This window comes from Brassica napus, chromosome C4, assembly GCF_020379485.1.
Source record: "Brassica napus cultivar Da-Ae chromosome C4, Da-Ae, whole genome shotgun sequence".
NCBI classification, from domain to species: Eukaryota; Viridiplantae; Streptophyta; class Magnoliopsida; order Brassicales; family Brassicaceae; genus Brassica; species Brassica napus.
In genome coordinates this window covers 32,958,307-32,967,043 of record NC_063447.1, presented here as the reverse complement: position 1 = coordinate 32,967,043, position 8,737 = coordinate 32,958,307, and positions in this window count along the sequence as shown.

Below are 8,737 nucleotides of genomic sequence, written 5' to 3'. Positions count from 1 at the left end.
ATCATTAAGGGAAACCTTACACAACTAAGCTTCCATACATGGTATGATAAAACAATTAATTGTAGTGAAAATGATAGATACACAAAGATCACATGGACTTGGTTAACAAATCTCTGTGACATGGCTGTATGTTCACTTATCATCGTTTAACTTAATTACTAGACCCTGACCCGCGCGCCAGCGCGGATATGAATTTTCAGTTTCTAATTATTTATTTTATTAAATGATGTATTTGTAATATTCGTTCATATTATATTCATTAAGTAAATATTTTTTTTTGCATCTTAAACTATCTATTTTTTTACGAAAGTGTGATATCATATAAAAAATATAAAAAAAATGAGTATAGAGTTAATTAGATAATTTTAAAAACAGAATTTTTTTTCCGTGTGCGATATCATATAAATAATGATCCGCCAAGTTAACAAAAATCATGATTATTTTATGTATAATTTTTTTTTTTTTGACCATTTCCTTAAAACTATATTAAATTTTACATATTTTAATTAGAATATTTTTAATATCTTTACCTTTTTATTTGAAATGCAACTCAATATTTTTTTAACAATTATAACAAAATATTTAAAAAATATTCTTTAGAATTTGTTTGAAAAATATGAAAATTACATTTTAAATTAAAATTATCCTAAAATATGATAAGTTTTGATGTAAACGAAAACTCAAATTATGTCAAAAATAATGATATTCAATGATAATAACAATTTTAATTGATTATTTTTAAAAAAATACATTTACAAAAATATTTTTTGAAAGAAAATTCATTTATCTTTCAAATATAAAATGAAAATATTATAATTAAATAATAAAAAATATAAATAAAGACCATAAATTTAGCAAATGACAACTGAGTTATATTATGCTAAAATTTTCTTTCTAACAATTTATCAAATGACAAATAAGTTATGAGCAAATAATAAAATATAATTTTTAAAAACATAGCCATTCTTAAATATTTTTTGAATAAATAATTATTTTTAAATTTAATCAACTGAAAATAATATCCGTACAATTGTGTGAGTCAAATTCTAGTTTTATTGATGAATGTTATATATTAGTGCTACATGTTTTAGGTAACATTTTAATGATGCACGTTTTTAAAAATCTCCATTATTAAAATTATGCACGTAAGGATAAATTATGAGTTTTTTTGGTTGATTAAATGACATTATGTCCAAATTTATTTAAGGATAGTTCATTAAGGTAACTGAAAAAGACAAACAATAAAATAGGAAGTTTAAATTCATTTAAGCATATTTCATTAATGTAACTGAAAAGACAAGTAATAAATTAGGCAGTTTTATTCGTTTTAGGATATTTCATAAATGCAACTGAAAAAGACAAGAAAAAAGGAGTTTAATTAATGAAGTAAGAACATTTTCAAATGGGTACTTCTCTTTTGATAATATAGATATGTATTCTATAATTCTCAGCGACACTAATTTTTAATAGACAATTAACAAGTGAGTTGGAAGAATTGGTTGGCGAAACTGAAGAAAATGCAAGTAAATGTTCATTGAGCAACTCTTTATCAATTTTCATATTAAAAGGTTTGATATGTACTCCCTCTGTTTCATAATAATTGTCATTCTAACTTTTTTTCTTGTTACACAAAAAATGTCACTTTACAATTCTAATGCAAATTATACTTACTTTCAGCTGAAAATTAATTGTAAACTGCATTGGTTTTATAAATAATTTTATTTATTTCAAATACTATTGGTCTGAAAGATGTAATTAATAACAACTTACATATATTTCTGCTACTTTCTTAGTCTGTGTGAAAAATGTCAAAGTGATACTTGTTCATAAACGGAGGGAGTATTATCTTTACGAGTTGCTAAAAAAAATGTATTATCTTTACGCAAGCTGACAAACACACATACAACCACAGTGTATGTGAAGCACTGAAGCTAGAGGGTGTGAATGCATGATCCTCGCAGAACGGAGAAAAGAAATAGAAAAACAATAAATATCATATCTGATTTACCCGGTGCTTTTATATAAGCAAAAATAAATGTTTATGTTTATTTATATATATGATTGGACATGTCATCGACTTTTATCTTTCCAATTACTTTGAGGAGAGATTCTATTTTGAGGTTATCACCTCCTAAGAAATATCCACACTCTTTTCGCCATTTCCAATTTTACTAATCAACTTACCTACATTAGTTACCCCTAGGATTTTCTATATACACCTATATACAATATTTCCTAGACAATGTACTGAAATAATCTTTTTTTTTTTGAGCAAGTACTGAAATAATCTTTCTATCCTCAAATTATGATGAAAAATTAGCCACCATGCTAAAACAATAGAAGTATTAAAAATAAATAATCAACAGTTTACAATAGACAGTTTTGTATATTTTAGCTTAAACCCATTTGTAAACTGAGTAACTTTTTTTTTGAACCATTAAAATTATTAAAAACTGAGTAATTTTCATCTTTATAATATTTTTCTACGTTTTCCTAAAATGACACTTGCACTAATTAAATAATTCACCTGCAGAGTTAAATACATAATAGTAGTTTGATATCCTTAGACTCGATATAGTGCACATATTGCCGGACCGAATATAACTATTTTGCTTTGATCTAAACATCATAACGAGAAACCTGACAAATCTATCACACTTTAATTTTTTTATATGATCGATTGGATGATTGATATCAATTTCATCAAGTGGGGGATTTTTGGTCAACTTAGTAGTAACTACACATAGTAGTGTGTGTGCTTGCTTTGACAACAACAACAAAAGGACCACATAACATATGTAAATTGTCAGTGAAGGCATTTTCATTCAGGTAATCTTTCTTTCATGAACAGTGGACTTTGATATGATACGAGCAGGTCTCTCTCTATGCCTTGATTATTTTTCCTCTTTTTCTTTTCAATTTCTCGTTTATTTTTTTCCATCTTTTTGTCTTTTATTTTAAACCTTCTCTTTTTATCTGCAACAATGTGCTTTAAGTGAAATGTGTCTTTATCTCCCTTTTCCATACCTCCTTTGTTTTCTTTTTGTTCAATTTCTTTCCGGAAACCAACCAAATTTTAAAGATGAATTGCTTACTGTTATGAAAAAAGGAGAGTCAGTTGATCATATGTTTTTTTGTATCACGTTCGGTTAATGTAATACATCTTTTCATTATTTTAAGGACCAGGTGATTTCGGCTACGTAGGGATTAAAGTTAAAAAAGTTACGGAAATAAATTTTCCCTTTTAAAGGATACTTTTATTTAATATCAGCTCGTACTCCATTACTCAATACCCCTGTTCTAAAAATCGGCCGCCTAGCCGCCTAGGCGCTACGCGTCACTTTTCCGCCCCGATTTATGCCAAATCGGTTTAAAAAATCGGACATCCGTTTTTTTCCGCCTAGACCGCCTAAATGACCGCCTAGCCGCCTAAATGACTGCCTAGCCGCCTAGGCGGCCGCCTAATTTTTTTTTTTTTTAATTTTTTTTTAGTTTTAATAATATTTTTATTTGTTTATTTGATCTAAAATTTTATAAATATCATTTATATTTATAATTTTGATGAAAATTACACTATATTAAATTTATATATTCTATTTGTGTGTTTTATACAATCATAAACATGAAAATGTATTAATGTTATACACAACTAAAGATTAACATGTTTTATAACATAGTAAACCATATAAAAATTCTGCCCCGCATAATTTCTGATTAATCCCCGATTTTTTCTTTAGGCGCTAGGCCCAACCCGACCGCCCGACTAGCGCCTACCGCGTTCCAGAACAGGGCTCAATACATCAATATGCTTGTATGTGCTGGCTAGAGATTTTGGAGACAATAAACTATTTAGTAAAGATTTCAAAAGTTTGGGGCATAAAAATTTTTTTTTACAAATTTGAAAGACTATATATATAAAAATGTTTTCAAAAAATTTTGGGGGCCGAGGCGAATGTTTCATCATGCTTGGTTGTATTTCATTTTTTTTTATAGTTAAGAAGTTATTTACATTTTGAAAAGGGGTAGCACATATAGTTGGCTTCCATGAAAAGTTTCACATCTTATTTAATTTAGTTATAAGAAAATGTAGGTACCATATATATCTAGACATATGTGGTGATGAATACTATTAGTTTTTCTGTATCGATTATAAGATCATTTAAGTATGAATTCTGGTCTTGGAAATAATAAAAGTGTACGTTTGCGATGGGACTAATGTGAAAGAAAATAATAGAGGGATGGGTTTATGAATTACGAGGAACCCCATACTTTCAAGAATTACCATCCAAAGGGGAAGCAATCAACTTGGAGATGAAGCGAATGTCGATCTTCTTAACATTCCATCTCTAAAGTCAAAACCCGAAAATTTAGTTCCAGCATTGATCGTGTTTTCCGGTTGGATGCACATGCGACATTTTAATTACATTCACGTGTCATGTTGGTGATTATCTTGTATGTATGTCAAAAAGCAAGTAATTCACCACTCTTTCATTAAAAAAATAAAGGAAAAATTGTTTTTTACACCAAAAAAATGATAACGATTTCATTTTAAACTAATATCTATTTTGTGTCATTTTTACCTATAATACCCTTTAATATTTTTGAAAATAAATTTAATAAATAGTTTTACAAACAAAAAAAATTGGAAAAATAGTAACTATTGATAAAATACCTATATGAATTTAGTGGTATTTTTTCAGTTCTAAATATGTTTAAATCATAATTTTCAGATTCTGTTCTAAATAAAGTAGAAACGATTTTCTACGAAGTAGAAAACGAAATCTTTTTTTTTCATTGAATCTACATTGTTTAGAATACGTGATCTACGTAAATAAGAGTATTCTAAAAATATTTAGAATACACATTCCGGACTTAACCTACCGATCTAAAATATTTAGAAATCAAAATCTACACATTAATATAAATCTTAAACACGTAGGAACCGACTTCTACAGATTTACTTTTAATCTAAAACATGTAGAAATCAAAATCTACACATTACTATAATTCTAAAAACCTGTAGAAACCGATTTCTACAGATTAGCTGTATTCTACGGATAATAAATCAGTTCTTAAAAATATGGAAACAAAATATTTGGGAATATTCACTTTCATATTTTGAAAAATCGATTTAAAAAAACAAAAAAAATGAAAAAAAAACGTAGTAACTTTCTTCTCACGCCGTTTTCTATATTCCATTGATTGTTCACAAAATTTTCACAAAAATTTCACATTATTTCTACCAAACCAGTGTGAAATTGAGTGAGTTAGGGTTTATGAACTTGAGACTTTGATTTTCTCCCCTTTGTTCGTGAAGGAGATGCGAAATTAAGGTTTTCATCCCAAAGAAATCGAGTTTAAAGAGTTGAAATCGTGTTTGGTCGGTTTAAATCAAGTAGGAATCAAACCGGATATAACCGAAGAAAACAAGGAAATCGATTTGGAATACTTACCTGGGCACGAGATCGATCGGTCTATAATTCGAGATCGGTCAATCTGTATGAAATCGACCTTTGCCGATCGAGTGAAATGGACCAGGTCGATCAGTATATGCTCCGCATTTTTTTTGTTATGCATAATGATCAGGATCGATCGGCAAAGCTCGATCCCGCTTGATCGAACTCATTAGTTATTATATTTAAAAATTATAAATTTAAGGGCATTATTGCCGTTTTGAAAATAATTAGCCTAATAGGACATAAAATATATGAGATTAGTATAAAGGGACATAATTATCATTTTTTTGCTCAAAAAAAATAATTTTCCCTAAAACTTAAATAATAAACTTGCAACATGTTTGTTAATGATGAATGTTGATCAACTGTTTAAGAAATATATACCCATGAGATATTTGATATTGTTGTGTCTCCGATTAATTTTTGGTTACTAATTAACTTTTTCGTTTACTTCAAATTTATTAAATTACAAAAACAAAGTTCAAATTTATTTTATCTATTAAAAAAATCAAATTTATATCAAAGGTGAAATATATCTTTATCGCTTTGACAATATTATTCCAAGGTATATTATTCTAATTTGGGAACAGTTTCGTTATTGTCTCGTGAACTTATTAAAACATAAAAATCGAGTTTTACAGATCAGTTAATGGCTCAAAGGCCTTAACATATTTATCAAATTTTATTATTCAAAGAGATTTGCAATATTTTTCCTGCAAAGGTAACGTTATAAGATCTGTTTTGTTAGAATCCAAAAAACTATGACACAATTCCATTAAAGGTTCGACTGGTGACCATTCTGGAAACAATAGAAATAAATAGAAAAAGAACATAAAAAAATAAAATTGTATGAATGAAAATAAATGGTTGTTTTTTCTTAAATTTAACAAAAAATACTTTTGTTCTTTATTTCTCTACAAAAAAAGAATGGTAGGGAATGAGAAGAAAAAATTATTCCTTGTGAATGGTGATATTTTTTAGGAACGTTAGAGAATGCATTATTCCTCGCCGTTCCCTGGTCACCATTCATGAAACACCTGCCCCTTCCCCATTTCCAACCGGGGTTCCTGGGCGCGGGGTTTAGGACACACATGTCTACTTTCCCGACATCTCCATGTGCCCCGTTTCTGGTCCCATGAGTTCCAGGTGCGTTTCCTTTCTTACCATTGTCATTTCCACTTATAGTTCTGCAAAAAGGGAGAGGGAAAAAGAGGGGTGAGTATGAATACTCAGTGAAGCGATTCTAGACCAGTCTCCCCCATGAGCTTTTATACTGCTCAATGCAAAACGAGAACCGACTAGTCACTACACCCATTTCTTAACTAGCTATTAAGGTTTCATTTCACGAAAACAAGCAATGCAATGAACTCAGTCATCACTCAATTCACACAATTTGGTTTATTATTTAAGACTCTAGTCATCCTAGAACTCTAGGACCTACACAGCTCAAGCGGACCAACCCTCCCCTTTTCTTGCTGCATTCCTGTGGAGCCGCCTGCCCTGGTACACTCGGCATCCGGTTCCCTTGGATGTAGTCTATACCCTTTGCAGTGTATTACGGCCCCTTCCCGCCAAGACTCGGCGTGACTCAATCTTACTGGCGCCTCTATTCTTAACCTGCCGTTTTTGAACGCTACGGCCGCCGCGTTTTCCCATACTCCCCACCAGTCCCTCGGTGGTTCGTATTCCATTTCTATTCATTTCCCATACTCCCCACCAGTTCCTCGGTGGTTCGTATTTCAATCATTTAACTTTTCCTTTTTCCTTTATTTCCTTTTCCTTAAACCCTTAGACTCTTTCTTACTTTCCTTTTTAGACGCCACCCGTTCTCGGTGTCACACTCAATCCATTTAACAATCATTCATCTAACCAGACCGGTTAACATTTCTCTTATAATCCTACGTTCATTTCTTTCTAACCATCCTAGCTCTCAATCACAACCACAGATCTTCAACCAATCAAACAATCATCAACACACCGGTTTATTTAGAATCTTAAATCAGTATGAGGGTTCTAATGCAATATGGTCTATCATCCTAACCACAAACAGGATCTAATCAATCCTAGCAACCCATTCAACAATATAAAAGAGCATGAAAGAGATCTGGGTAGAACACCTCACCTTAGCCTAGATCTGGATCTGGATCTGAGTTGAGAGGCGAGGGAAACGGGATCTGAGGTCTAGGACACCGCGCGGCCACCACCACCACTCGCGGCTGTTCACGGCAAGGAGAGAGAGATGCGGCCGAGAGAGAGAGAAGGAGGCGCGGCGAAGAGAGAGAGAGAGGAGAGACGCGGCGGAGAGAGAGAAGGAGGAGAGAGACGGCGCGGGGAGAGAGAGAGAGTCGACGGCTAGGGTTTCTGATCTCCGGGGATTCTCTGCAGGGCCTCGCTTCTAGATTTCTGATGAGAGAAAAAGAAGTGGAGGCTTACTTTTATAATGTGGGGAAAGGGAGAACCCTAGGGTTTTTTAGTTGGGCTGTAGAGAACCCATTAGCCTTTAAAAATTTAATTGGGCTGGTTTTGGGGTGTTACAATTCATACCGAGTTAATTAATGTAATAAGATATGTTGTGTTGTATCCTTTGAGCATCATTTTCCTCTCTTTATTTTGTAGTCTGTTTATTTCTCAATAAAATTTCAAGTGTTATTCTTATTTTATATTCATTAATGCAAAATTTTGGTCGAAAAATTAGTAGTCCAAAGGCCTTAGCAAACGTGATACATACATATCGAATCTTTTATTCAAAGATCCTTTTGTAGCAAATAAAACTGATAATTTTACACAGAAGTTTACGTTTAATGGTCTATTTTATTAATTCAACTAATCTATGACATAACAAGTCCATTATGCAAAAAAAAAAAGAGGCACCGAAAAAAAGATTATACAGCATGAGACGAAAATATTATCAGAAAATTTTCAACTCCGTCCCAAGTCGAAACTAAAATGGGCCTTATAACTATTTTCAAGTAAAACATCTTTTGACTCTGTGGTCCGGTAATAGATCTGAGAGCACCGTTAACCCTAACAGCCAAAGTGGAGTGCTTAATTTTTTTTTTTTTTTGTTTTTACTCTGATTTAAAAAAAAAATTAAAACGAACCAATCATGGATCACCACGTGTCAGTGGGACCCGCGAAACAGCTCAAGCACCGACGCCAGATTTGGCATCTTTGGCGTCGCTTCTTCTCCTTTTGTGGTGGAACCCACCCCTAAACACTCCTTTTAGCTCTTGCATTAATCCTGCCCTTATGATATAACCCCTGTTCGAGAACGCGCTAGG